At 40.2% G+C, this 18,819-nt stretch overlaps 1 protein-coding gene across 4 annotated transcripts in view; it reads left to right on the top strand.

Moving 5' to 3' along the window:
• Positions 1-5,023: 5,023 nt before the first annotated feature.
• Positions 5,024-18,819, top strand: part of RHBDD1 (rhomboid domain containing 1) — a 112,476-nt gene continuing 98,680 nt past the window's right edge. For 3 of the 4 annotated variants that reach the window (XM_019736620.3, XM_088794579.1, XM_019736622.3), the window contains exon 1: positions 5,024-5,558. The gene's annotated coding sequence lies outside the window, so the exon portion shown is untranslated. The remainder of the gene's footprint in view (positions 5,559-18,819) is intronic. The other variant, XM_019736621.3, reaches the window with a different exon arrangement.

Genomic DNA, 18,819 nt, shown 5'->3' on the forward strand with positions numbered 1-18,819 from the left:
GCTTTAGCTGTTACATTTAGGCCTATGCTCCATTTGGAGTTAATTTTTGTGTATTGTGTGAACAGTCCAATTCCCCCAGCATCATTTGTTGAAAAAACTTTCCTTTGCTTTGGCAATTTTATTGAAAATCAACTGATCATCTAAGAGCTTAAATTCCATTGCATTGATCTCTATGCCTACTCTCACACCAATAATATTGTCTTTTTTTCCTTTTAATTAAAATTAATTGGGGTGACCATGGTTAGTAAAATTATGTAGGTTTCAAGTGTACAATTCTGTATTACATCATCTATTTTTCAAATTGTGTGTCCATCACCCAGAGGCAGTTCTCCTTCCATCACCATATATTTGACCCTGTTTACCCTCATCTACCTTAATACTGTAATTTTATACATTTTGAAACTGGGTAGTGTAATTTCTCCAATTTTCTTCTTTTTCAAAACTGCTTTGACTATTATATTTTATTCTATATAAGGATCAGCTTGTCAATTTCTATATATAAAACAAGCCTGTTAAGATTTTGAGATTGTCAAATCCATAAATCAATTTGAGAACTGCCATCTTAACAACATTGCGCCTTCCAGCCCATCAACATGGAATGTCAATTTCTCTCAGCCATTTTGTTTTCCGTGTACCAGTCTTATCCCTCTTTTATCACATTTATTCCTAAGTATTTTATTCTTTGTGATGCTATTGAGAATGAAATTGTCCTCTTAATGCTATTTTTGGACTGTTAATTTGTAGTATATAGAAATGCTTTTCAAAATTTTTGATCATGTAGCCTGAGACTGTGGTAAACTCATTTATTAATTCTAGTATAGTGCTTATTTGTGTATGTGATTTAAGATTTTTACATACAGGATAAGGTCATCTATGAATAAAAATAATTCTACTTCTTCCTATTGAATCTGATGCCTTTTATTTCTTTTACTGCACTGGCTAAAACTCCAGTAAAAATTTGAGTAGAAGTTGTGAGAACAGATATCCTTGCCTTGTTCTTGATCTTAGGGTGAAAGCATTCCGTTTTACAGTTAAGTATGACATTAGGGGTAGGTGTTTTATAGGTGCTCTTTATTAGGTTGAGGAAGTTTCCTTGTAATCTTACTTTTTTGAGTTTTTATCATAAATGTGTGTTGGATTTTGTGAAATGTTTTATATGAGATTGTACGTGGTTTTTGTCCTTAAGTCTATTAATACAGTGTTTTACATTGATTTTTTTAAAATGTTAAACCAACCTTGCATTCATTGTATATAATCCCTCAGGTATTGCTGGATTTGATTTGCTAACACTTTGACTGATCTATAGCTTTCTTTTCTTGTAATGTCTTTCTCTGAATTTGGTATCAAGGTAATAAACATCTTCATAAAATGAGCTGAGACATGGTCTTTTCTTCTATTTCACAAAGAGTTTGTGTATGATTATATCGATTCTTCCTTAAATATTTGATTGAATTCACCAGTGAATCCATCTGGGCCTGGGTTTTTCTTTGTGGTAATATTTTACAGTATTAATTTCTTTACTTGTTATAGTCTGTTATGGGTTGAATTATATATCACCCAAAAAGACATGTTTAAGTCTTAATCCCTAGTGCTTCAGAATGTGTTCATATTTGGAAACAGGGTCACTGCAGATGTAATTAGTCAAAATGAGATCATACTGGAGTAAGCTGAGCTCTTAATCCTTTATGACTGGTGTCCTAATAAGAAGAGCAGACACATGAGGGGAGAATGCGATGTGTTGATGGAGACAGAGACTGAAGTTGATGGAGCTGCAAGCCAAGGAACACCAAGAACTGCCTGCAAACCACCACATGCTAGAGTCAAGGAAGGAATCTCCCCTACAAGTTTCAGAGAGCTTACTTCTATCAACACCTTGATCTTGGACTTTTAGCCTTCAGAACTGTTAAGACATAAATTTCTGTTGTTTTAAGCCACCTAGTTTATAGTACTTTGTTATGACAGCCCTAGGAAATGAAAATAAACTCTTTTCAGATTTTTTTCTTAATTCAGTTTTGGCAATTTGTGTTTTCCTAGGAATTTCCCAATTCCTTTACACTGTCTAATTTGGCATAAAATTATTTGTAGTCCCTTACAATTTTGGTAGAGTGGATAGTGATGTATAACTTTCATTCCTGATTTTGGTAATTTGTGTCTTCTCTGTTTTGGTTGCTTAATAAAGGTTTGTCAATTTTTTGATTTTTACAAAGAACCAACTTTTATTTTCGTTGATTTTCTCAATTTTTCTCTTATTTACGTCATTAGTTTCCAGTGTGATTATTTCCTCCTTTTTGCTTGCTTTGGGTTTAAATTGATCTTATTTTTCTAGTTTTCAAAGTGGAAGACTAGAATATTGTGACTTTTCTATTATAGGTGTTTAAAGCAGTAAATAGCCTTCAGATCACTGTTTTAGTTGTACATGTTTAGAAACATAAATTTCAATGTTTTCATCTTATCTCAGTTCAAAACATTTTCTAATTTCCTTTGTTACTTTTTCTTTGGCCCATGAATAATTTCCCAATATTTGGGGATTTTACAAGTTTCTTTCTATTGTATTCCTAACATAATTCCACTGTAACCAGACATATACTTTGCATGCCCCTAATCTTTTAAAACTTATTGAGACTTGTTTCATGACTTGCCGTATGCAGTATCCTGGAGAATATACTTCCTAAAAAGAATATAAATCTTGCTGACATTAAGTACGGTGGTATATATGTCGATTAGGTTGATAGTGTTATTTAAAGCTTCTATAGCCTTTGTGGTTTCCTGACTAGTTGTTCCAGCCATTAGTGAGAGGAGGATACTGAAATATCAAATTCTTATTGTCTGTCTATTCCTTCATTCAATTTATCAATTTTTGCTTCATGTATTTAGCGCTCTGTTGTTGGGTACATGTATATTTCTAATTATTATGTCTTCTTGAAGTATTGACCCTTTTATCATTATGAAATAGCCATATCTAGAAATATTTCTTGTCTTAAAGTCTTTTTTGTCTGCTATCAGTATAGCCACTGCAAATCAATTATGGTTAGTTTGCATGGTCTACCACTGTTAACTATTGTTGTTAATCTTATCATCATAATACATGGTACAACTTTGTACCTGTATAGTGCTTAAATTGTCCTTGAATTAGCTTGCAAGCTTTTCACAAGAAAGCCATAAATTCTTTTATCAGTTTATACATCCTTTGGTACAGTGTTGGGCATAACAATAAATAATCCATTAAAAGTAGACACCCCAACAAGCTCCTTTTTAGAAAAAATAATCCAGTTGTGTTATTTGCTCCTGGCATTGTTACCGGATGTTCTCTCACCTTCACACCAGGTTTTGAAAGAATGATACTCATCTGCCTTCCTGACAGTTCCAGTCCTAGCTTTATAAACTGTACAAAGGTTATTACTACAACTTCTCTGGACACAAGAACCACATTTTCGGAACATTCCTTTAAGTCAAATGGCTTATTCCCAGGTATTATTGCTGTCCTGCAAACCTTTGATATAATAAAAACAGAACATTGGTCAGACCATTAGATAGGTCTCAAATATTAAACACAATGTGCATAATGCTGCTTTTTCTCATGATTAACATCTATGTTTAAGAATCATTATCTTACAAAGCAATGTAACAACTGTGTTAACTTTTGTGTTAAAGGACTTACGGCATTGAGTCTTTGATATTTGTAAGCCTTGCCTCTGTGAAAGGATGCTATTGACTGCCTCATGCGTTAATGTTTAAGATACACAATTATTAATCAAGTGATGTTTGTCAATTTAAATGGGACTTGAGTGTGACACAACATGTTGATTTCAATAGGAACTTAAAAAAATTTCTTGTCTGTTCAGTAAGTCATATAGGACAAAAAAGTCATTTTTTAAAAAGGTAAGCTTTTTCTGTCCTCTCGAATTTCCATGAATTTTTTTCACTGATATTTGAAATTGAATATAATTTTCTAAGTATATTCTTAATCCTTACATATAATGACATTTTAATGAGATTACTGTATTGAGACGTCTTGATTTGTGGCTCCCTTAAAATCACCTCTGTATTTGATGTATTAAGGACAAGAAAAATGATGCAATTATAGAAAGGTGTAAAGGGTGTTAGAGAATAGGCGCTAGGATTAGTATTAATTGAATTGATGCATATGATCAGGGATCACAAGGATAAATGAGGACCCCTTCTTTTTGAGAAATTACATTAAATTTTTTCCTAGGACAATATATAAAATACTTCCATAGGCAATTCACCTTTTCAGCCACTTGTTCAACTGACTTTCTATCTCCAAGAATGCAGTCTGTCATTGTCAGCCAAACTTTCTGATCAGTACATTGTTTTTACAAGGGGTAAACTGTAAGGCCCAAGGAACATATACTTGCAAATTGCTGAGAATCTTCCTTATCACTTGAAAGTCTGTTATATACATGAGCCGATTTTTCATTGAAATGTCAAGCTCTAAAATAAAATTTCCACGAAGAGTCTTTGCCGTACATAACAAAAGATAACCAAAACTCTTCTGATTTAGGCAGTTTTTAAGTAGAACAAGCTAAATACAGCTGCCACAACTTCCAATAAATAACAGAGCAGCATAAAACCACCTGCATTTGGATTCCTCTTTGGAAAAGGCATATCTTCCCCCTAGTTATTAGAAATTCCGTACCAACTAGTAAGATAGTTTGCTCATATTGTAGGAAATAAATACAGCACTACAGCATTTAATTTAACCAGACTCCTACAACTGATCATAAACTTTGTTGCACAGAAGCAGAACCCATAATTAAAATTGCATCAAATGACATATTAACTGAAATACTTAACACCTCAAGCTCTTAAATGGGCAAACAGACTAAGAAATACAGTCTCAGACCTAAGCTTTGGGGAGTGAAAACTACACCCATGACCTTGTTTGCTGGCCTACTTTGCAACCGTGGGTTCCGCCCTGAGATAGACAGCTCTCAGGCTGCCTGCAGATAACACAAAGGTGGAAGTGTCTCTCACACACTATCTACTCCACCAGCAGCATCCGTCTCCTCCACGCAGCAGGTCAGCAGCTTGCAGCAGGGCTGGGGCCTGGAAGGACAGTGTCACAGCTGCGCCGCGGCCCACTGGCTGCTTCTCCCCTTGTCTGGTCTCTCCAACGCAGGCCACTTGCTTGCTTTAAGCGAGATAGAGCAAAGAGTTACTTATGGCAGGGAGAAGCACGTTTCACTCCGGTTTTGCAGGACGAGTCGAGGGTACAAGCTCTCCACGCTACGCCCTCGGAGCCTCCTCTCTGCCACCGCAGCCACACGCGGCCTAAAAGAGTCTGGCCCGGGCGCAACTGCGCATGCGCCGCGGCCGGCCAGCCCGGTTTACGGCCCTTCCCTCCTCCCCCCGGGCCGCGCAAGCCGCGTAGTCAGGGCGCCCACGCTCTCCCCTCGGCGCCCAACGGGCCGCGGGAACCAGGAATTTCCAGGAGCAGCGCCCGTGCGTGATGACGCACGTACGCGCGCGAAGACGTGAGGACGCCGGCGGGCCGTAGAGAGCGTGAGTTTTCGCGTCTGTGTGGTGCCGTTTTCATGGTGGGTCCCGCGCAGCATCTTCCGCCTTTTACCGGGGCCGTGGCATCGGCCGCGAGGCGGGAACTGGGGGGTGGCCGTCGGCCTCTCCCGCGGGGTCGGGCTGGGGGTGCGGACCCGTTGGGATTGGCGGCAGTAGCTTCCGCGTCTTCGGCGCCCTGGGGGCCGTGGCGGGAGAGCGGGGAGGGTGCTTCCTGGAGCGACAATACGGGAGTCGTGTTCACCGTCACCCCCCCACCCCGCTGTCTGCTGGAGGCCGGCCGCCGGCCCTCGGAGGACGGGCTGAGCTCTGGGGGAGTTTTGCAGCATCGCTTTTGAAAGCAGGACGTTTCGAGCGGCGTTGCGTCAGCGACAGCTTGCAGTTTCAGGTGCTCTCTGAACAGCCACGTGATGTTCTCCGAACAGGGGGTGTGGCAGACACAACCCTAATTGAAGTAGTGGCATTTCTCTTAATAGGGGATAGGAAAGCCACCTGAGTGACTCTAACCCTTTTCGGCCCAGACCTTAAAAACCTCCCAAACCGGATCCCATGCTCATTTGCTTTTCCTGACTTAGCGTAAATTCTTTCGAAGACTCCGAGTGCTGTCAGAATAAATAATTGCTTATTTAAGGTTGAGTCATCTGTATGTGTAGGCTCCTTTGCAGTACACTCCGTGACAGCTGGATTTTCCTCCATTTTTACCCCTTTGGAATCGCTTCCTAAAAGTCTGTCTAATGTCTCACATTTGTATGTCGTGTTTTTTTTTGTTGGTTCTAATAAACTTGAAAGCCTTTTAATTTGCTGCTGGTGTGGCAGGGCTTGGGAAAGAGGTAATCATACAAAGAGAAATAGCAGTGCATTGGGTTCCTAAATTGTCCAAAGACGACTAGCGTCACCATCACCTGGGAACTTGTTGCAAATGCAAAATTTGGGTCTTACCCAGACTCACGGAATCAAATTTATTTTCACAAGACTTAACAGTTGTTCCCAGTGCACCTGGGTGCTAAAGTTTGGGAGTTACTGGCATAGTGATAACAGCCATTTTGGAGTCACAGAATGGAATTTTACGGAATGGAATGAAGAGGGTAGAGTAGAAAACTGACCATAAGCCTTGGCCTAACAGCTGATCAGTGTTCTGGAGCCGTGGCTTGCAAGCAAAAGACAAGGCTCAAGATGTTTCCATCCTTATCTTTCCCATTTGTCATACAGCTCCGCAAAAGATAGCAGAGAAGCCCTCCTTCTGTCCATTCTCCATACCTCCAGTTTCTGAAGCATCACAGAGAAGATGACATCCTCCCAACCTTAATTTCCTCTTCCATAAAGTAGGAGTCATGGTGTGACTACCTCAGGACATTGAATGAAATGAAATAAAGAGCAAAACATGTCCACCATGTTAGGCATAGAGGCTCCAATAACTGCCACAGATTGGAAAGGGGGCCAGGTAGTTCCCACCGCAAACTTCACCTTATTCATTTCCTCATTGTTATGGATGAGGTAGTTTTGTTATTTCCTAACTGCATTGCTTTTCATTTTAAATGATCAAAGATGCTGAAGTGAAGAGTCAAAGCTTTCACATTATTATGAATGAGAGAAGGCAAATACTTGGAGAAAGTTAAAACTCTAAACCTGGTGAAAAACAAAAACAAAACAAAACACTATCTCTAGTTTTATTACCATAACACAGCAACTTCCATAAGATTTTTTTGGGTGCTTACTGAAAGGTCAAGATCAGGGGCTGATTAAGTATCTTTAGTTCGTTAACAGGGACAGTCAATTATAGAAGGGGACAGTGTTACAGGAGATGAGACCTCGGTAACAACATGCACCAAAGTATAAGAAAATACTAACTGAATCGTTATTATTTTTCAATATGATGCTTAATGATAGTGATGTAAATAATGTTGGATCTGTCGACAGTTTCTGGGTGCGGGCCGGGATCATGTCTCGTGAGACCAAAGAATGGAAACCCAGACCAGGGAGAGGCAAAAAGTTGTAAAGGAAGAGTTTATAAGAGGCAGGAGAAGAGGTTGCAGCTCCCGAGCGGGAGGGGTACCCGAAACTGGGAAGCCCAGTGACTGAGGCAAAAGCTCTTACTTTTATACCTTCCCTTGACTGTTTGGGGAAGGAGGTTGGAGCCTTCTAATGGAATTCATCTATCAGGTTTGTCCTGTTTGCCCATCCTGAAGGGGTTAACGAAATAACCCATTCTTATCCATCAGATCAGATCAGTTCCTTTGTCCAGCCAAAAGGGATATGAGATAATTTATTAACCTCAAGGCTCTGTCTCATATCTTTGTCCTGGAGTGAAGGAGGCATTCCAGAACCTGGAGTTTCAGGATATGGCTGCTTTTTTGTTTATTCCACCAGAGACCTCCCTGTCTACCTAGCAACATGCTAACTAACCTGTCTCCATAGCAAAGTAAAAATTTTTATTTTTGGAAATCCTGATTCCTATGTATTTTTGTGTATATAACAGAATATATGAGCTTGGAAAATACTTCAAAGGAGTCATACCAGGTCATAATTTTGTTTTGTAAAATGGGGCTGGGCATAAATAATCTGTACATTTATGTGAAGTTAGGTAAGTGCACGAATATGTAAACATTCTTTTTAAAAAATTAAAAAGATAGAAATGATGCTTTAAAAAGATAGATTTCCTTTTATGCTGCAGTTAAGTTATCTAAGCAGTGGACCTCAGATATTTTAGCAGGGAACCCTGTTTAGCAGACTCTTAACCTGTAGTGCTCAGGAGCTGAGATGCTTTAAGATGAGAGGTGGCAGGACACAGCCTTCTGCTGGTGCACACCTTGAACCTCTTGCAGCCGCACTCTGAGGCATGTCCCCAGAACTTTGCATCTGTGAGATACAAATCCTCAGGAGATGAGCTAAAAAAGTCATGGCATTAAGCATTCTTGTGAGTGGGAGTCACGAACTTATTCTGAAGACAACACCCAAGGTTTACAGCAATGGCAAACATACGTAGTATAACTTCTCATGCAGAGGAGCGAGTAATCATTTTTAAAAAGAATTCAGCCTTCAGTCTGACCCATATTTTATAAAAGTAGGCGTCTATGCACATGTTTTTGAGAAATCTAAGTGTTTTTTTTTTTTTAGTCTCGCCAAGCTATGACAGCTGTATCACTGTTAAAGCTATTTAATATTTTAACTGGCTGTTGTTTAGCATTACAAATGACTCAAGGAAAAAGAAACAAGGAGTCAATGGAAGTACATTTCTTGTGTTTACTGCCCCTCTGTTTTTTATTGTATGAAAGCAGCTGCTTTGCATTTACATAGTAAAGGATTTTTCTTAAAGAGTTAATTTTTAGTTAATAGCTTTCATAAGAAAAATAATTTCAACTGCTAAGTATTTGTTAGATTGTTATTAATAGCAGTAGAAGTAATACGGCATTGTCTTTTCTCAGACATTGAGGAGGGTTTCCTGGTGACAGCTGGAGTGTGGGGGAGGGGGAGTCACTTTCAGTCAACCAGCTGCTCTGTGGGACATCACCGATGGTGATATCTCAAAGTCTGTGGATAATTTTGGCTGTATTCAGAAAAGAAAATGTATCAAATTTCTGGGAAGCAATAGATAGTGTGCAAGCGCCCTTTGGGATCTAAAGGATAGTCAACTGACAATGAGTGCGTTCAGGTTTGCATGTCAGTGTTATTTACCCATCTAGTTTCTCAGACACTGTTCCATGCGCATCATAATTATAAAGCAGTGAAGCCTAGTTCCATGGTGGGGGAAAGGCTCATTATTTTACGGAGAAGAAGGGAGAATGGAAAACAAACTTTGGGGGTGTGCTGCATGCTTTCAGGTAATAGGCTGTTTCATTTAGTCTTCACAGTGACTCCAGGAAGTAAGCGAAGTTTTTCTCATCTATAGATCAAGAAGCTCAGCGGACTCGGTTATAGGATTTGCCTGAGGCCACATACCAGTAAGGGATGGCATCCAGATTTGACCGCGAATCTGGCTTCAGCTCCAGGAATGTTGTCATTGCAACAACAGCTGTTTCTCCATGGTGTTAACTCGCTTATGCATTTTTTATTCAGTCACAATATCAGGATAGTTATGAATGAAATTTATATACATATTACAATGACTTCAATTTTGTATAAATAATATATAGGGGACTGTGTGTGTACGTGTTGGCAGCTACTACTAATTTTGGAATTTTTTGCCCTTGAGAAAAATCTCTTGGGCATCAGTGTGAAAGATATTTTGCTACATTTTTTTGTTACAAATACCAGCAAGTTGGCAGTTAAGTGTGTTGTAATGAATCAGTTGTGATTCTAAGTTTGAACAAATGTAGAAATAAACATTGTGTGTGCACACTGCCCAGGTGGTAGCAGAAGTCCCTTCCTACCAAAGTATTCAAGATTTCCTCCCTTCTTTCAAGCCATGTGGATTTTGTATTAATAAGGAACCTTATAGATTTCTAAATTTCTAGCTTGTAGCTGTTATGTCCACTAAATGACGATTTAAAGCAAATCCTTTTATTTTTGTGAGATGGCACCACAGCTTTTGACTGTAGTTTCATGCATCATTTCATCTCCTTCCCCATTACCCGGGATAATGCCTGCCCCAGTATTTTCTTTGTTTTTCTCTCTCCCCTCACACCCCATACAAAACTTTAAAACTTGTTTTTGCTATTTTTCTAAACATTCCGTGCACCTTATATACAGTTCTAGTACAATTCTTTACCACACTCTAATGTTGCCGTTTGTGTGTCTGATTCTCCTTCTAGGCTGTGGTTGCCCAAAAGGACAGTGCTTCTCCCTTACTGGATGCTCAAATATTATTAAATGAAGGAATATAGACAGCGAGGTATACAATTACATGCTTAATGCTTTTATTGCTGTAGTTTCACATTCGTTGGTTTCTTCTCTGGGCTCATGTGATGATTTATGTCTGTGAATCACTTGCATGATGGTTAAAAATGAAGAGGTGAACCTTTCTGCAGAAAAGCATACTGGATACTTCCATGTTACTTTCTAAGGCTATGAGGTGGAAGAGGCTCTTATTCATTTTCTTTCTCTCTCTTTTTTTCCTTCCTTCCTTCCTTCCTTCCTTCCTTCCTTCCTTCCTTCCTTCCTTCCTTCCTTCCTTGATGAGTCTAATTGATTCATTGTCTGAAAGTTCTAGTCAAAATTTTCATCAGGTGATATATTTTTTAAATATCTAGTCTTATTTTCAATGGCGTGCGAAGGCAGGTAGGACAGTGCTTTGAAAGTCACTTCAGTAATTAGAAATTTCTTTAAAAACATAAACCTTGTATATAAATAGAAGACACACTTTAGACCATCCGTTTTTCCTTTTGAAATAACATTCTTCATCCATCGTGCGAGTCTGCACACTAGGTCTCTGCCTTTGAGAGGACTTGGCCTTATTTATGCAGTAGTTAGCCGTGTATTCACATTCTTAGCTCTGGGCCCTTTTTCTTGAGGAATAGCTTGCCCGTAGCCGACCTTTGAAATACTGCTCAAATGTTTTTGGTTCTCCTATGGGCTGGAGTGTTGTGCTCAGTAGAAAATGAGAGCTAAGGATGCTTGAAAAAAAGCAGGATCTGCTTGCCAGCCCTCGGCAAATGCCTTAGTATTCTGGGTAGGGTTCTTTGACTATAAACAACAGAAATGAAGTTAAATCGGTTATCCAGATAACTTATTCAAGAACAAGAGATTGGAAGTGTATGGGTAAGCACCGAGAGTCGACAGAAAAACCAAACCACCAGGCCTTGGTAAGGACAGCAGCTAGGTGAGCTCCCAGGGTTTGGGTAGACTTTGTAGATCTGGAAAGTTGTTTAAGTTAAAGCCCTGAGTATTGGCTCCAGAAGTTGTTGGTCTTCACACAAGTTTTAGATTCCAAGGAGAGAGGTATCATTCCATTTCTGCACCGGCAGCCTTCTTTGCTGGTCCCCCCAGGACCACATCCACTGTGGGTGGGAGATGGATTCCTGTTACTGAAAGAATGAGGCATTGATGCTGGGCTGGCAAAAAACCCCAACTTCTCCCCACTAGGTAGTAATTAGTGGACATCCTGTGTGCTTGCTGGGAACATAAACAACATCTCTGAAGTCTGGTGTGTTCTCCCCGCTCTTCACTAGTTCTTGTGCTGGGAGGATTTCAGTTACATAAATAATTCACTAACAATCCTTACACAGATTAATTTAAATGTGGGGATGGCTATCCCTTTTTCATCCAATTTAGGTAGACAAAGAAATCTGGCGTGGAGCAAACGTGAGAATGGAATTACTTAAATCCTCTTGAAGGTAGTGATGGTGGTGTGATGCTGGCATTGCTGTTCCCCTTGTGTCTCCTGGTTTAAGGACCTGCATCTTAAGGGCTGTCAGTCGGAGAACTTTAATGAGCCCTCATTACACTAAAACTTGTAGTCTGTGAGAGAAGAAACCAGCTTATGATTGATACTGGAAATCATAAGTGGTGATGGATCGCAATTGCAGTTGGCACTAATTCACCTCGCTGTGGAGCAAAAGTCAAGATTATATACAAAATCCAGTAGTTTCGCTTTTCATGTATAACGATAATCTAATCATTTCTGTTAAGACTGTAACACTTCAAAAAGGAAGGAAAAATTAAAATTTCGCTATCTGACATAATGAGATTTTTTTATATCCTAAAATAGAGGCTCATTAAATTCTCAAATTTAATGATAATTTAAAGATAATCTTGACAGAAACTCTGGTTTGAGATTTTATTATAAAATTTGTTTTAATTAAAAAATGATTTCTCCTTTCATGTGCCTTTCACATATCCCATCATATTGTTTAAAAAATTGTATGTGTAATTGACTCACATGATATAGTTTAAAAATGTAGGATCATAGAAAGTGCAGAAAAATACTAATTGGTTATTAAGTTATAAAAAAAAGCTTTAAAGCTATTTAAAATTTTTAATGTGTTTGTTTCTATGGATTAAAAACACTGTCATTTCTCAGTTGATGATTTTATATGTATAATCTCAATATAATCTCATTTAACCCTTACACCACCAAATGAGCCTAAATTATTTCCTTTCACAGGTGAGAAATGGGAGTTTAATAACTTCCCTAAAGTCACATGGCTGGTGTATTGTAGACATCTTCCCAAAGACCCTGCCCTTTACTCTCCAATTCTGCATACTAGAATGATGCTCGTCCTGTGTGTCATTTTGAGAAAAAGTACTGGGACATTTCTTTCCCAGAGCCTGTTTCCCTCAGTTGCCTGACAACTACTTTATGTTAGGAAACTGTTGATATGTGTTGTATTGTCATCCATTGTCCTGTGCTTCTGTTTGCTGTGAGTGTGGCAGCGGCTCTTGTGTTGCAGCAGTGTGCGCTGGAAAGCCTTTTGTCCTTCCTGTCTTAGAGCAGCCTGACAGCCTTTCATGTTGAATTCAGCAGGATTCTTTTCCCTTCACAAAGCCCAGTGTTACTTTCTAGGTGAAAAATAATTAAATGCTCTTAAAGATGTATTTGATTAACGCGAAGCTGATCTGTGTAAATTAATTATAACTGTATTGATGTCATAGCCTTGTCTTTTATTATTAGCCAGGTCATTGACCAGAAGTTTGGAAGCTTATTGTAACTGACAGGTTAGTGGTTTGACCTTGCATGCCGTCTAGAAGCGAAACATGAACAATGCTTGTAAATGCATTTTGTTCCCCAAGCTGCATGTGTTGTCAGAGTATCTGATCTTGGATTCTTATTTTTCACTCTTCCTTTACTTCTTTGATGAAATTGGTATACTCGAAGTGAGTATTATACTGAATTCTCTTACTAAAAAAGCATCCAGCCAAACACAGATGTCGTCTGTGTCATTGCGTAATTACAATTAGACATGAAACCTTGGCACATTTAGGACATAGAGTCAGGTAAACAAATGCCCCAGATTAAATGAATCTTGTTTTTAAGTTCCACACAAAAGAAGTTAAAACAACTTTTGGCAGAGAAGACGTAAAAATAGGGGAATGTTTGCTAGGCTGAGAGAGAATGTGCCTCGTCTTATTCTAATTTGTTTGAGCAAGTTTAGAGCAGGTGGTATTTTTAATATGTGGGTGATAAGAGCCCCTAACTTTGGAGTGTTTGGTTCAAGAATGGGACGGTAGGAATAAAGCATGGAGGGGAAGTGGACAATAATGGCTGAAAAGCCGCACTTCCTGGGTGTAGGCTCCCTCCTGCACACTTGGTACTAGTGGAGGAGTCACCTCTGCTAGAATGTGACACAGGCACTCCTGCAGTCACCATTCTATGCAGAACCACGCCATCAAAGCCACAGAGCTCGTGGGGCAAATGGTGTTAGGAGCAAAACACACGCAAATTTTTGTCAGTGGTACATTAAAAAAAAAAAAAAAAGACAGGAACATAATAAAGTGGCAGCACAGTTTTACACATTAGATGGTTAAGTACAGAAGCCCTACGATAAATGATAACTATGGCGCTCTGCCTTTAGAAAGTCCTAAAGTTTGCTTGTGGAGGTGGTTGTCAGAAGCGTTGCAGCCTGTGCATTATGTTAGTGGAGGAAGGAGGGTCATCCGGAATTTGGGCATTTGATGGCAAGTCAGAACCCACAGATGTAGATGGGTGTAACTCATCCTCTGTGAGCTGAGGTAGCTGATTTGAGGTGTGCAAATGTGTACATTTTGTGAATTTCCATGCAGCTGGCTTCAGCTGAGTGCCGTTTTCTGCATTCACCTGGTGCTTCTTGATGAAATTACACATAATCAAACGCAAAATTTGCATTATGCTCTAGTTGTTCCCTGCTATATTAATTACATCTGAACAAATTTGCTTGTTTCAAAACAAGCACAAAGAAGAACTGACCTAAGTAACTTATACTTTCCTATATTTCATGTTTCTATGCTAACAGCACATGAGTGAGGCTTCCTCCCTTTAAAATACCTCTCCTAGTGAGATTTTCTGCATTTGAAATATTTTCAAAATGTATATACATTTTGGTTAGTCACCAACTGGCGTTTCTTGGGGAAGTCTATTCTTTATACTAAGAGTATGTCCGCCCCAATTCTTTTGGTGGTTAATGTGTTGAATGTTATTAAAGAGCAGTGGGGAGGACTTCCTGTTTCAGCTCTGACAGGTAAACAGCTCGGAAGTCATCCTCACAACAAGAGAAAACCCTGGCACGCTGAAAATCAATGACTTTCCTTAGATCCCTCTGAGAATCGAGGTTCCAGGGCAAACCGCCACCCCGAAATCTAGAGAGACAGGCTCATGTTGAGAATCACAGTCAAGTTCAAAATTCTTTTCCCTTTTGCGCTTCTGGGGCTGTGTAAACTGGACAAAAGACAGGTTCACAAGCGAGAAACAGTTTCTTAGCGTGTGTGTCAGTCATACACAGGGGAGTACCCAGAGATGGGTAACTCAAAGGGAGGGTTAGAATTTGGGCTTCTTTGGCATGTTAACAAGAGAACAATACATTTTTAGAGATGTGACCAGACAAAGGAAAGGACTTTGCGTTTCTAGGGCAGCAAATGGTAGGAAGGCAAATCTGTGGGGAACTCAAGACGATAAGGGCTAGTTGTAACGTTTAGTACCAGATCTCAGGTTGTCTCTGGTGATTAACTTTTGTCATCCTGATAGAGAGGGGCGGGGAGACACCTCTGCAAAGTTTTAGGCAAATAGGAGGAGGGCAGAGAACTTCCCTTGTATCTGCATCTTCCCAGTTGCCTTCAGCTCAGAATAAACCTTACACCAACTGGCATATTTGGGGGCAGCATATTCTCCCCCACCATCAGCTCACCTGGAACTGAGGCCCCTGAAGGAATACTTAAATGGTAGTTTCAATGAGTTGCTGGAGTCTGAGTGTAGACTTTTCTGAGCGTTAAAAACTCAAGTGTTCCGTAGACAAACCTGAGTTGCAGCTTTATTGTAAGAATAAGGTCTCTGGAGCCAGATTATCTTGGTTAAAATCCCTGCTCATCTGTAAAATGGGGAAATAATATCTGCTTCATAAAGTTTGGAGGATTGAATGGGATAATAGTACATGTAAAGTGTGAGAGCAGTACTACCAGAGATGAACAAGTCGTGTGTGTGTGTGTGTGTGTGTGTGTGTGTGTGCGTGTGCGTGTGCATGTGTAACGTTAACCAGTAATTTGACCTTTCTTTTCGACCTCTATTTTGGAAAAACTATAAAACAGTAGCAGGTAGGTATTTCTGTTTAAGTCATTGAAACAATACCTAAGATTTAATGAGTGTTTATTGGGTGTGTGGCATTATTCTAAGCACTTTGATACTTTAAGTCATTTATTTTTTACAAGAATTCTACTATCAGGGTTAGCTGCCATTACCACTCTACATAGCAGGAAACTAAGGCAAACAGTTTGGTAAAGATGATATAAGGCCTCTCGTGACACCCTAATTGGCACTGGTGGACCATACACGCGGAAAGGAGTGCGGGAAATTAGTAAGCGCTGACATGGTCAGGGAGCCTGTCAGGAAGAAGGCAGGACCAGAGCTGGGCTTTGCAGGTTGGGGAGGAATATAATGGGTAGGGAGGAGTGGGAGTGGGTGTCTGGGGCCCGGGGAGTGGTGCTAGCAGTGCTGTCCGTGCCCTGCCCTTAGTGCATTGGGCCAGAGTCCTAGCCTCCAGCACCTGCAGTTCTTTGCCCAGGTGCTTCCTCTGGCCCCTGACACCGGCTTTGGCAAGCCTCAAATGATGGGGCGCTAAGGCAGACCCCTAGCCTTTGGAGCATAGTACTGAGGAACAAGTACACTAGTTCCCAGTGGGATTAAGCTCTAGTCAGCTATAGTGAGGGCTTGCTTGATAATGCATACCTTTCTGGCTGCCTTGCCTTCCTCTTGCTTCCCCACAACCCTACCAGCGAATTTGTTGCCTCCCAAATAAATTGCTTGCACAAGGACCCTTGTCTCAGAGTCTGCTTCTGGGAGAAGCACAAACAGTGATGCCTGACAATAACAACAGAGAGTTACAGTCATTAAGAGTATGCTAATTGAATGCTTATACCAACCCATTTTGCTCCGAAGGACACATTAGAGCTGATGGTCAGGCTAGGTCTTATTTTCGGGGAAACACGGTACAAGGCAACTTGATCCAACTCAATCTAAAGAAAGAAACAGACCCCTCAGTGGTTGGATGATCTTGGACACTCAGGACCCCGAAGGTGGGAGCAGAGCCAGGGCAGCTGGCAAAAGCCCAGGAGGAAGTGCTGTCTCCTTGGGGAAGTTTCTCTCCAGTTTATTTTAATCCTCTGTACTTTTTACCTCCAGTTTTCAAATCACTGGGAACCCCAAGCAGATTGCTCACACTGCCACCGCCTCGTCTTTTCCTTTCACTTTGGCAAAACCTCTAGTCCCTTGGAATGAATTAACTGTGGGTCTTCATTTGCCCTACTCTGTGTAACTCAGCTGGCATTGAACTGACTCATGTGCTGTTGGTGCTGTGGTTGAAGCGAGTTTAGAGCATTTCCGAAATCTGCCATTCGCTTTCCTGAGTCCTCTGCCTTTACCTGAAACCAGCTGGTTACTCCTTTGAATATTTTACCCGCAGCAGCCAGTCCTCAGCGTAGTAACAAAGCGTGCTTTTGGCTGTGATAGTGTTGGTGGCTTTTTGTTTGCCTGTTTTATCTTTTTAGTTCTTATGCTTTCTACCCTCCTTCTTAGTGGCAGGGCCAGGGTAGACGCCGCAGTCTTTTGTTTGACCTGGTGGACTTGGTTCTGTGCCATATTCCCTCTCGGGAGAAATTGACCTAACCGTTTCTGGCAGAACTCAGTCACTCTTACCAGTTCTGAGTGTTGTTAAGAATCCGTAGCATAGAGCTAACTGATTATCAAGGACCAACTTGACAGTTTCTTCTGGTGATTCCATTGACTGCCCTGAGCAGGTATTTCTGTGGCTCAGAATAGGTGACTGCATCATTTGAAACCACTTTGCCGTATTTAAACTTCTCTTTTCATAACTACCACCTTAGTTTTGCTTCAGTAATTTGTGTGGGTATAAAATAATTTGTATTAAAATGCCTGTATGCAACGGTTCCAGAAATTCTGTTGGCTCTAGAATTTGTGTGTCTAAAGGACTCCCAAGTAGAAATCTGCTTGGAAATGGGGTGCAGTGTTAGGGGACAGGTGGCTGGGGGATTTGCCTTGGATCTGTGTTTGCATAGCAAGCACACTCGTTTTAATTGGATGGTATGTTAAGTTGTGGTGTTTGGGGGAAGACGGATTGTGAAGTCTTACCCCTCTCCCCCAGTGGACACTGTCTGCATATTTCTGGACTAGACACATCTTACCCATTTTTCCCAACCTTGCCCAAATATCCTCTGCCCCCAGCGACTTTACTATTTATATCCCAGAATTTCTTCACATTGGTTTGCTTTCTAGGAATTTTACTTTAAAATATCTGTTTACTTTTTTCGAAGTCTTAAAAATGTAATTCTCCCCTCGTAATAATTCTTTTTTCTAAAACGGACATTGTATTTCAATGGGTTTCATTATTGCCCAAAGCAATATGTAATTTAAAATGTATTGTTCTACCTTACCTCTTTGGTAAGATGTTATTTTTTATAAAAGGAAACCCTTTGCAAAATGGTAAGTATTGAAATCTTTACACTTTTAATCACTTTTTCCCCTCCCTTATCGTTACTCAAATTAGTTTCAATTAAATTTTACAACACATAATACAACTAGAGGTTGAACTAATAGTGAAGGATTATTTTAGTCCATTTTAGTACTTTGAAAAAAATCTCTCAAATTTGAGTTTACCCTCCGAGAAGCATTTATGTGAAAGAAAAATAGCTGACATCTTATTTAAGGGTTCCCAGACTGGGGTCTTAAGATAAAAAAATACTGGATATGAAGTAGAACTGAACTATTTCTGGCCTGTCTCTAGATACAGCCTAGAATTTCAAAAGAGTTTTAGTTAACGTCTTACAGATGTGAGGCATTTGTTGCACACTGTGGAAGTACAGACTTTGGCTTTTCTTGAGCGATGGCCACACAGGACTGCCAGGGCCCCTCACAGGTGGAGACGGTATCTGCAAGGGTTGCAGCTGTGAGAGAAAGAAGGTTAAAGGGCTCGGCACGGCAGCAGCACTGTCTGGTCTGGTGGCAATCATTGCGTTTGAGTCCTGATAGTCCAATTAATGGGCATTGTCATCTTGGTTTCTTTATATGTGAAAAATGGAATTTCTTTTTTTTTATGGTTTCACACCCAAACTGCTGAAAGTATTTCCGCTAAATGGGGCAGTAATATTTGGAATGGTCATACTTAAAATATAAGCTATGGGATGTGTGTCAGGGTCACTTGGGGACTTCTG

The sequence above is a fragment of the Rhinolophus sinicus genome, chromosome 17, assembly GCF_057876585.1.
Source record: "Rhinolophus sinicus isolate RSI-liver-muscle chromosome 17, RSI-T2T, whole genome shotgun sequence".
NCBI lineage: Eukaryota > Metazoa > Chordata > Mammalia > Chiroptera > Rhinolophidae > Rhinolophus > Rhinolophus sinicus.